This window comes from Solanum dulcamara, chromosome 7, assembly GCF_947179165.1.
Source record: "Solanum dulcamara chromosome 7, daSolDulc1.2, whole genome shotgun sequence".
NCBI classification, from domain to species: Eukaryota; Viridiplantae; Streptophyta; class Magnoliopsida; order Solanales; family Solanaceae; genus Solanum; species Solanum dulcamara.
Genome location: NC_077243.1, coordinates 78,518,461 through 78,530,388, shown reverse-complemented (window position 1 = coordinate 78,530,388; position 11,928 = coordinate 78,518,461).

Below are 11,928 nucleotides of genomic sequence, written 5' to 3'. Positions count from 1 at the left end.
GTTCTCTAGGTCATTACGGATGATCATATAAAATTTTTGAATTTTGTTTTCCTGACAGTTATATCCCCAAATATTTCAGAAAAAACACATACGAAAAATTAAGAAAATTACCTAATTCTTATTTTGTATTCATATGCTAAAAAAATTGTGTGAATCATGTAGAGGCTATAGGTATAGTTCCCCACGTCATTATTGACGGTCCTACAAATTTTATGGCAAAAAAGTTTTGGAAAACATATCTCCAAAATTCATTGATAAACACACGAAAAATTAAGAAAATTGCCTAATTTCTTTTTTGTGGCCCATAAATACTAATAAAAGTGGGATGGATCATGTAGAAGTTATAAGTATAGTTTCCCAGGTCATTAAGGATGTTCCTCTAAATTTTTTTGGTAAAACAATGTTCAGACAACTATATTCCCAAAATAGATGGCTTTGTAAATGTTTTGCAAAATAATTGATCGAAAGTCATATTACCACAAAATTTACGAGCTAACATACACGAAAAATTGAGAAAATTGCCTACTTTCTTTTGAGTGACCCCTATATGCTAAATATTTGACGTGGATTATTGTGAGAAAATACATACTGCCCCTAGGTCATTACAGATAATTATGTAAAGGTTTAGTAAAAAAATGACCGAAAACCATATTACTAAAAAATTCATGGACTAACATATACAAAAACTGAGAAAATCACTTAGTTCCGATTGAATGAACCCTAAATGCTTAAAATATTGTGTGAATCATGGCGAGACTATATGTACTGCTCCCACAAGTTATTACGGATGATCTTAAAAAAGTTCTGCAAAAAAATTGACCGAAAGTCATATCTTCAAAAATTCATAGGCTAACATACTCGGAAAATTGAGAAAATTGCCCAGTTCCTGTTGAGTGGCCCCTAAATACTAAAAGTATGGCGTGGATCATGGCGAGGATATACGTCCTGCTCTTCCAGGTCATTACGGATGGCTCTGTAAAGGTTTTCTAAAAAAGGTGATCAAAAGTCATATCACCAAAAAATTCACGGAGCTAACACACGAAAAACTAAGAAAATCGTCGAATTACTATTGAGTGGCTCATAAATGTTAAAAATATAGTATGGATCATGAAGAGACTATATGTATCGCTCCCTCGGGTCATTACGGATGGTTCTGCAAAAGTTTTACAAAAAAATTGAACGAAAGTCATATCACTAAATAATTCATGTGCTAACACACACGAAAAATTGAAAAAAATCACTTATTTCCTGTTGAGTGACCCTTAAATGCTAAAACATTAGCGTGGATCATGGCTAGACTATACGTACTGCTCCTCCAGGTCATTACGGGGTTCTATAAAGGTTTTGCAAATATATTGACTGAAAGTCATATCACTAAAAAATTCATGGGCTAACACACATGAAAAACTGAGAAATTCGGCTAATTCATGTTGAGTGGCCCTAAAATGCTCTAAATATGCGTGGATCATGACGAGACTATACGTACTTATCCACCAGATTATTACGGATGGTTCTGTAAAAGTTTTGCAAAAAAATTGACTAAAAGTCATATCACCAAAAAATTCATGAGCTAACACACACGAAAAACTAAAAAAATCGCCTAGTTCCTGTTGAGTGATCCCTAAATACTTAAAATATTATGTGAAATAGGAGAGGCTATACATAATGCTCCCCCATATTATTGCGAATAGTTCTGTAAAGGTTATGCAAAAATATAGACCAAAAGTCATATTACTAAAAATTCATGGACTAACACACACGAAAAACTGAAAAAATTGGCTAGTTCTTAGTGAGTAATCCTAAATGCTAAAAATATGGTGTGGATCATGGCGAGGCTATATGTACTGCCCCCAGGTCATTACAGATAGTTTTGTAAAGATTTTACATAAAATTGACCGAAAGTCATATCACCATAAATTTCATGGATTAATAATATACACGACAAACTAAGAAAATCACCAAGTTCTTGTTGAGTGGCCCCTAGATGATAAAAATATGGAGTGGATCATGGTGAGGATATGAGTATTATTCTCCCAAGTCATTCTGGATGGTTCTGTAAAAGTTTTACAAAAAAATTGACCAAAAGTCATATAACCAAAAACTTCATTGGCTAGCACACACAAAAACTATTGAATATTGCCTAATTTATGTTGTATGGCTCCTATATACTAAACATATGACGTGGATCATGGAGAGGTTATACATACTGCTCCCAGGTCATTATCAATGGTTTTGTAAAAAATTTACAAAAAAAATAACTAAAAATCATATCACCAAAAAATTTATGGGCTAACATCCAAGAAAAATTGAGAAAATCGCTTAATTCTTGTTGAGTGATCCTAAATGTTAAAAATATTGTGTGCATCATGGAGAGACTATGTGTATTACTTCCCAGGTGATTACAGATATCTCTGTAAATGTTTTGTAAAAAAATTGATCGAAAGCCATATCATCAAAGGATTAATGGGCTAACACATACAAAAACTAAGAAAATCGCCTAATTTCTGTTGAGTGCCCTCTAAATGCTAAAAATATCGCGTGAATCATGGAGATGTTATACGTACCTCTCCCCAGGTCATTACAGATAGATCTATAATGGTTTTTAAAAAAATTTGACCGAAATTAATATCACCAAAAATCATAGGCTAACACACATGAAAAACTGAGAAAATTGCCTAGTTCCTGTCGAATGACTCCGAAATGCTAAAAATATGGCTTGGATGCTTGGATCTTGGAAAGGCTATAGGTACTTCTCCCCAGGTCATTAAGTATGGTTCTATAAATGTATTGCAAAAAATATTTGACCGAAAGTCATATCAACAAAAAATTCATGGGGCTAACATACATAAAAAATTAAAAAAATTGCCTAATTCCGATTAAGTGGCCCCTAGATGCTGAAAATATGGCGTGGATCATGGAGAGACTATATGTACTACTCCCCTAGTTCATTATGGTTAGTTCTGTAAAAGTTATGCAAAAAAACAAACGAAAGTTGTATCACTAAAAAATTCATAGGCTAATACACACGAAAACTTAGAAAATCGTCTGATTCCTATTAAATAGCCCTTAAATGATAAAAAAATATGGTGTCAATCATGGAGAGGCTATATGTACCACTCCCCTAGGTCATTACAGATGGTTCTTTAAAGGTTTTATAAAAAAATTGACAGAAAGCATTATCAACAAAAAATCATGGGCTAATACTTAGGAAAAACTAAGAAAATCGCTTAATTTCAGTTGAGTGACCATTAAATTATAATAATATGGCGTGGATCAATACGAGGCTATACGTACTGCCCTCCATGTCATTATGGATGGTTCTATAAAAGTTTTGCAAAAAAAATAACCGAAAGCTATATCACTAAAAAATTAATGGACCGACACACACGAAAAATTGAGAAAGTTACTAAGTTCCTATTGAGTGACCCTTAGATGCTAAAAATATGGCATGTATCATAGCGAGTTTATACCTAATTCTACCCCAGGTCATTGTGGATGGTTCTGTAAATGCTTTACTAAAAAATTGACCCAAAGTCGTATCAGCAAAAAATTCATATGCTAACACATATGACAAACTGAGAAAATCGCATAGTTCTTGTTGAGTGGCCCCTAAATGCCAAAAATATGGCTTGAATTAGGCAAGGATATAAGTACTGCTTCCCAAAAGCATTATAAATGATTTTGTAAAGGTTTTATAAATAAATTAATCAAAATCCATATAACCATAAAATTAATGGGCTAACACACACGAAAAACTGAGAAAATCGCCAAATTTCTCTTGAATGACCCCTAAATACTAAAAATATGACGTTGATCATGGCTAGGCTATACATACTACTCCGTATATGTACTACTCCCCAAATTCATTACGGATGATTCTGTAAAGGTTTTGAAAAAATATTTTTTGAAAATCATGTCACCAAATAATTCAAGGCTAACACACACGAAAAACTAAGAAATTTGCCTATTTCCTATTGAGTGTCTATGAAATACTTTAAATATGACGTGGATCTTGAAGAGGCTACGTATTACTCTCCCAGTTCAGTACAGATGGTTCTGTAAAGATTTTAATTTGTTTTTGACCGAAAGCCATATCACCATAAATTCATGGGCTAACACAAATGAAAAACTGAGAAAATTGTCTAACTCCTGTTGAGTAGACCTTAAATGCTAAAAATATGGCATGGATCATAGAAAGGTTATACATACTACTCCCCCAAGTCATTACAGATAGTTCTATAAAGATTTTGCAAAACAATTGACAAAAAACCATATTACTAAAAACTTAATGGGTTAATATACACGAAATCTAAGAAAAATGTCTAATTGCTGTTGAGTGACCCCTAAATACTAAAAATATGGCGTGGATCATGTCGAGGCTATATGTACTGCTCCCTCAGGTCATTACAGATGGTTTTGTAAATGTTTTGCAAAATAATTGACAGAAAATCATATCACAAAAATAATTAATGGGTAACACACACAAAATCTAAGAAAATCACCTAATTGTTGTTGAGTGACCCCTAAATGCTAAAACTATGGCGTGGATCATGGCTATGCTATATACTTCTCCCTCAAGTCATTTGCAGATAGTTCTGCAAAGGTTTTTAAAAAAATTAAACGAAAGTCATATCAACAAAAAATTCATAGGCTAACATATATGAAAAATTGAGAAAATTATCTAATTACTATTGAGTGACCCCTAAATGCTAAAATTATGGTGTGGAATGTGGAGATGCTATACGTACTTTTATCCGGGTCATTATGGATGGTTGAGTAAAGATTTTACAAAAAAATTGACTGAATGCCATATCACAAAAAATTAATGTCTATAGCACTCACAAAAATTTGAGAAAATCGCCTAATTCATGTTCAATGGCCCTTAAAAGCTAAATATATGGCGTGAATCATGGAGACGCTATACATACAGCTCCCACAGGTCATTAAAAATATTCTGTAAATGTTTGCAAAAAGGATTGACCTAAAGCTATATCAACAAAATATTTATGGGCTAACACAAATAAAAACTGAGAAAAGTTCCCAATTCCTTTTGAGTAGCCCGTAAATGCCAAAAATATGGAGTGGATCATGGTGAGGCTAGGGGCGACGCAACAGGAATTAGGCGATTTTTAGGTGCCGGGTGTTTGGGTCAAAATTTTTTGGATCCTTCTTTAGTAACGTCCATAACGAGCTGGAGAATGACTCCGTAGCCTCGGAAGGGTTTCTACCATATTTAGGAGCATTCTAGGGGCGACACAACAAAAATAAGACGATTTTGTCGGTTGTTCATGTGTGTTAGCCAACATATTTTTTAGGTGCAGAGGGTCAATCACCTTCTTGATTGTTGCATTGGTTTAGTCACTCAGAAAGGCCACATATTTTATCCAATTCAAGGTGAAAAATGGGGCATATTTAGTCAACTGCGGTTACGCTTACACCAAAAACTCCTATTCTATTGCATCAAGAGCTCATTCAATTTTTCTACACAAAACAGGAAAAGAGAATGAACTAGAACAAAATGGATTTTCCATCAACTGATCAATGGATACATCTGCTGACATTGCGTTAATATGGTACCAAGAAACCGAGGAGATTTCCATTGGACTAGTTAAAAGACCGTACGCTTCTTCTCCTTCTGGAGCCTCCCTCATCGGCCATGCATCGGACGAGACCTGACCGAACTCGCCAAAAATATCATAATAGAAAAAGTTCTTTTGGCTGGTCTCGGGTCGGATTGACTAACCTAACCCACCCTACCTTCTTGATTGATAGATAGTGAGGCCTAGGACTTGCCATTCGGTTTTCGTGGAGTCAAGGCTGTGATCCAAGGGTGTAAAGTATCAAAAAATCTCCGGTGAAGTTTTCTTTTGTCTTCATCACCGTCTCCTTCTCCTTCTCCTTTAGGATAGGATCGTCGTTGGTCCTTTTTACATAACATTCTCGGCTGCCTCTTTTCACCTTGAATTGGTCAAAATATGCGGAATTTTTGACTTTTCATAAAGGATTAGATCTGTAACTAGGGGTCAGCCAGATTGATTTTTTTTAGATTCTTCTTTAGTAGCTTCCGTAACGACTTGAGAAACGACTCTAGTAGCCTCGATGGGGCTTCTACGGGATTTAGGAGCATTTTAGGGGCGACGTAACAAGAATTAGGCAATTTTGTCAGTTTTTCGTGCGTGTTAGCCTATGAATTTTTTACATACCGGGGGTCCGGGTAGAATTTTCTTGGATTCTTCTTTAGTACCATATGTAATGACCTGGGAAATGACTCTAGTATTCCCGGCAGGGCTTCTACGACATTTAAGAGCATTTTATGGGGGACACAATAGAAATTAGGCAATTTTGCTAGTTTTACGTATGTATTAGCCCACAGAATTTTTAGGTGTCGGGGGTTTGGGTTGAAATTTCTTGGATCCTTCTTAAGTAGCGTCCGTAATGACCTGGGGAACGACTCCAATAGCCTCGGCGGGGCTTCTTTGGCATTTAGGAGCATTTTAGGGCGACGCAACAGGAATTAGATGATTTTGCCAAGTTTTCATGTGTGTTAGCCACGGATTTTGTAGATTCCAAGGGTTCTAGTAAAATTTTCTTGGATTCTTCTTTACTTCATCTGTAACGACCCGAGAAACGACTATAGTATCCTCGAAGGGGCTTTTACGACGTTTAGGAGCATTTTAGGGGCGACTCAACAAGAATTATGCGATTTTGCCAGTTTTTCCTGTGTGTTAGACCATAAATTTTTTAGGTATCGGGGGTTTGGGTTGAATTTTCTTGGATTCTTCTTTAGTAACATCCGTAAAGACCTGGGGAAGGTTTCAAGCGCATTAATCACGCCTTCAAGGAGGAAAGTAGTGAAGTAGGAGAGGTAAAGATGGATGGGAATAGATAAGTAAGAGAGAGGGCGACACCAGCTAGCAGAACGAACAGAATGAGAAGAAATCCCTAGGATGGAAAGAAGCTTGAAAGAGAGAACCAGGAATGAAATTGTGAGACCAAATGAGCAAAAAGCCGCGAAGGTTGACGATTAGAGCGTAAGACTTTATGCGAGAGGGTAGAACCCTTGATCCTTTCAAGAATTTAATTATCCTTAATATTAAGGAGCCAATTTAGAATCAAGTTTGGGTAAGGTTGGAGGTGTTACGATATAGGAGCTGGTTGGAACCTTTCAACTACACCTAGGTGGTTGTTTGGTCCTCCAACTCTCAGTTTTATATTGGTTGATCAATAGATATTTGGTGGTTTCTTTGATTTTTCTAAATAATTAGAACTTATTGTTGAAGATAAAGTCAAGTGCTCCTCGTCATTTGATTTGCATGGTTAGCTACTTTTTTTGGTTCTGCTGATGAAGCCATATCCAAAAAGTTTGAAGCTAACTGCATGTCGAGCACTTAAGCGGAGCTTGTGGTCACTCGATCCTCTCTTGCTCGAAAGAGACAACTTTCATGTATACTTTTGCTTCAAAGAGCTAAGCCCCGGTCTCACTGAACTGGGTCAAAGAACTACCTTCTTGTGCTTCGGGGATGGAGGTCCTATGGTAGGTAACAGTAGACACAACACCTGGATCACCTGTGGAGAAGAACCAAAATAGAATGGTTCTGCCTACTTAAAACTAAGAGGGGATACCGCCTGAACAACTGAGTCAACAAGACTCCATCTCAAAAGATCCCGATCTTCTCATAACTTTCTCTTTGCTTTGAATAGCTTACTCAAGGGATGAAAGAAGTTTCGATCACAGACAACTTCTAAAAGAAGAGAAAAGAGAATAGGGGAAAGGGCAGGGTTGGGACCGGCCTTCTATCCCGGTGTACAATATTCCACTGATTAGGCGAGGAAAGTATTCAAACCTACAATCTTCAGGTCATGAGCCTGAGTTGCTCTTCGTCATTTGATTTGCATGGTTAGCTGCTGCTTGTGGCGCTACTGATGAAGCCACATCCGAAAAGTTTGAAGCAAGTAAAAAGAATTGTAGCTTTTTCAAACTCTTTCTAAAAAAGTCGAGAAAGGTGGAATCATCGTGTAGAAAGATCATTAACACTTGTAGCCTCCCGTAAAATGAACAAAAAAAAGAAATGCCTTTGAATGAGAGCAGAATGTAGAAATTCAATAAGACAGAGCTTCTTCTGAAATAAACCTAGTTATTTGATTGATGTTCAACTTTGAAGATTCGTTAAAGAGAGTTCAACTCATTCGAAGAGGTACGTAGTCGCTCGACTTCAACAAGAGGAAACCTTTCATATCAAGGGGCTTAGCTCTATCGAACAGCTATCACAGCTTATTCTCAATTTCAAAAATTTCAATTCGTAGCCTCAAGCATCGATACTGACTTCAATCCGGAAGGGTAGGTTCCATACCGACAAGACCTCCTATCCCAGAATCTGTTCATTACTCATCTTGGGGTGGGATTACTACTTAGATGATTTCAGCAGTTATCCGCTCCGTGATAGGGGCAGAGACCTTACTTCGCTAGGATGGAGTTGTTGTCGATTAAGGATTAATCACTAGGGTGGGGGTGGAAAAAGCAGGGATGTGTGGGCAAATGGACCGGCAAAAAGGAAAGACCTGCCAGGCTATATGCCCATGGGTGCAAGATTCTTCGAAAAAGCGCGGGCTGACTCTCTTTCTTCAAGATACAAAATGATCAGCCGAAAATGGCTGTCCCTATTGTATTTTAGATGGAGTCATCTACAGGGCTAAGAATCTTACCACGCTCTTCCGTGCTCGTAGGTTGACTCACATGTTGCGGGAAAGAAGCTTTTTGAATCAATAAATGAAGCCTATTGAATAAGCTTTTGGGAATAGAAGGGGTTGCATTTTTCTCTTTCTATTAGAAAATGAGCTTCGCTTCTGGCAAAACATCGGGTTTTAAAAAATTCTTCACCCCTTATCTTCTCGTCTATCTTCTTTATCTTACTGGAAGATCCTCCCCGCTTCAAGAGATCGAAGAAGGGCCATTTAGCCTTTAACAGGCTTTCCCATGCAAAAGAGTTTGCCCAAGCTTCTGACCATGATTCTGGGCATCTTTGGTGTTTAGGAGCATTTTAGGGCGACACAATAGAAATTAAGCAATTTTACCGATTTTCTGTGTGTATTAGCCTACAGATTTTTTTGATGCTGGGCATCCTAGATGAATTTTCTTGGATCCTTCTTTGGTAGCGTCTGTAATGACTTATAGCATTTAAAAGCATTTTAGGGGTGACACAACAAGAATTAGGCGATTTTGCCAGTTTTTCGTGTGTGGTAGCCCACAGATATTTTTAGGTGCCAGGGGTCCAGATCAAATTTTCTTGGAACATTCTTTAGGAGCATCAGTAATGACTTGGGAAACAACTCCAGTAGCCCTGGTGGGCTTCAACGGTGTTTAGGAGCATTTTCGGAGCGACACAATAAGAATTAGTTGATTTTGCTAGTTTTTCGTGTGTATTAGCCCACGGATTTTTTAGGTGCCGGATGTTCAGGTTAAATTTTCATTGATTCTTCTTTAGTCACGTCTGTAATGACCTAGGGAATGACTCTAGTAGCCCCGATGGGCTTCTATAGTATTTAGGAGCATTTTAAGGGCGTAACAAAAATTAGGCGATTTTGCTAGTTTTTCGTGTGTGTTATCCAACAGATTATTTAGGTGCCCGTGGTTTCAGGTCAAATTTTCTTAGATCCTTCTTTCGTTGTGTCTGCAATGATCTGGAGAACGACTCCAGTAGCCCCGGTAGGGTTTCTATGACGTTTAAGAGCATTTTAGGTGTGATGCAATAGGAATTGGATAATTTTGCTAGTTTTTCGTGTGTGTTACCCCACATATTTTTTAGGTGTCGGGGACTCGAGTCAAATTTTCTTAGATACTTCTTTGCAGCATCCTAATGACCTAGGGAATGACTTCAAGAGCCCCGGCGGGACTTCTACGTGTTAAGGAGCATTTTCTTGGATTTTTTTTAGTAGCACCTGTAATTACCTGGGATTGACTCCAGTAGCCTCGTCGGGGCTACTATGGCATTTAGGAGGATTTTAGGTGCGACGCAATAGAAATTAGACGATTTTGCTAGTTTTTCTGTGTGTTAGCCCACAGATTGTTTTTAGTTGCTAGGGGTTTGGGTCGAATTTTCTTGGATCCTTCTTTAGTAGCGTTCGTAATAACCTGAGAAATGACTCTAGTAGCCTCGACGGGTTTTTACAGAGTTTAGGAGAATTTTAGGGGCGACATAACAGGAATTAGGCGATTTTGCTAGTTTTTCATGTGTGTTAGCGACAAATATTTTAGGTGCCGGGGTTTAAGGTTGAATTATCTTGGATCCTTCTTTCATTGTGTCTGCAATGATCTGGAGAACGACTTCAGTTGCCCCGGCGAAGCTTCTATGACGCTTAGGAGCATTTTAGGAGTGATGCAACAGGAATTAGGCAATTTATCCAGTTTTTTGTATGTGTTACCCACGTATTTTTTAGGCAATGAGGGTCTGAGTTAAATTTTCTTAGATCCTTCTTTAAGCGTCCTAACGACCTAGGAAATGACTTCAATAGCCCAGGCGGGGCTTCTATGGTGTTTAGGAGCATTTTTTTGGATTCTTCTTTAGTAGCATCTGTAACGACCTGGGCAATGACTCCAGTAGCCTCGCCTGGGTTTCTATGGCATTTAAGAGGATTTTAGGGGTTGCGCAACAGGAATTAAAATATTTTGTCAATTTTTCGTGTGTGTTAGCTCAGGAGTTTTTTAGCTTTCGGAGGTCCGGGTTAACTTTTCTTGGATTATTCTTTAGTATTGTCCGTAACGACCTGCAGAACAATTTCAGTAGCCTCGTTGGGACATTTACGGCATTTAAAAGCATTTTAAGGGTGATGCAACTTGAATTATGGGATTTCGCCAGTTTTTCGAGTGTGTTAGCCCACGAATATTTTAGGTGACGGGGGTTAAGGTCAAATATTTTTAGGTCCTTCTTTAGTAGCGTTCATAACGTCTTGGAAAATGACTCCAGTAGCTTCGGCGGAACTTCTACGTTGTTTATGAGCATTTTAGGGGAAACGCAATAGAAATTAGGTGATTTTGCCAGATTTTCATGCGTGTTAGCCCATCTTTTTTTTTGGTGCCGAGGTCCGAGTCGAATTTTTTTTGATTCATTTTTAATAGCAATCGTAACGACCTAGGGAACGACTTCAGTAGCTCTGAAGGGGTTTCTAATTGGTATTACAATATTTTGCCAGTTTTTTGTATATGTTAGCCTATTGATTTATTTGATGCCAGGGGTGCGGGATGAATTTTCTTGGATTCTTCTTTTGTAGCGTTTGTAACAACCTCGAAAAGACTACAGTAGCCCAAGCAAGGCTTCTACAACGTTTAGGACCATTTTAGGGTGACCCAACAGGAATTAAGTCATTTTGCCAATTTTTCGTGTGTGCCCACGAATTTTTTATGTGTTGGGGGTGCAAATTAAATTTTCTTGGATTTTTTGTTAGTTGCGTTCGTAATGACCTGGAAAACGACTCTAGTAGCCCCGACGAGGGTTCTACGGTGTTTAGAAGTATTTTAGGGGCGACACAGTAGGAATTAGGCGATTTTGCTAATTTTTTGTGTGTTAGCTCACGAATCTTTTGGGTTCCGGGGGTCTGGATTGAATTTTCTTGGATCCTTTTTTAGTAGCAACCATAACGACCTGAGGAGTGACTTCAGTAACCCCAAAGGGGCTTGTACGGCGTTTAGGAGCATTTTAAGGGTGACGCAAGAAAAAGATGGCAAAATTACCAGTTTTTCATATGTGTTGGCCCACAGAGTTTTTTGTAGCTGGGGTTCTAGGTCGAATTTTCTTGAATCTTTTTTTAGTTGAATTCGTAACGACCTTGGAACAACTTCAATAGACTCGGTGGGGCTTCTATGGTGTTTAGGAGCATTTTAGGGCGATACAATAGGAATTAGGCAATTTTGTTAATTTTTTGTGTGTGTTAGCC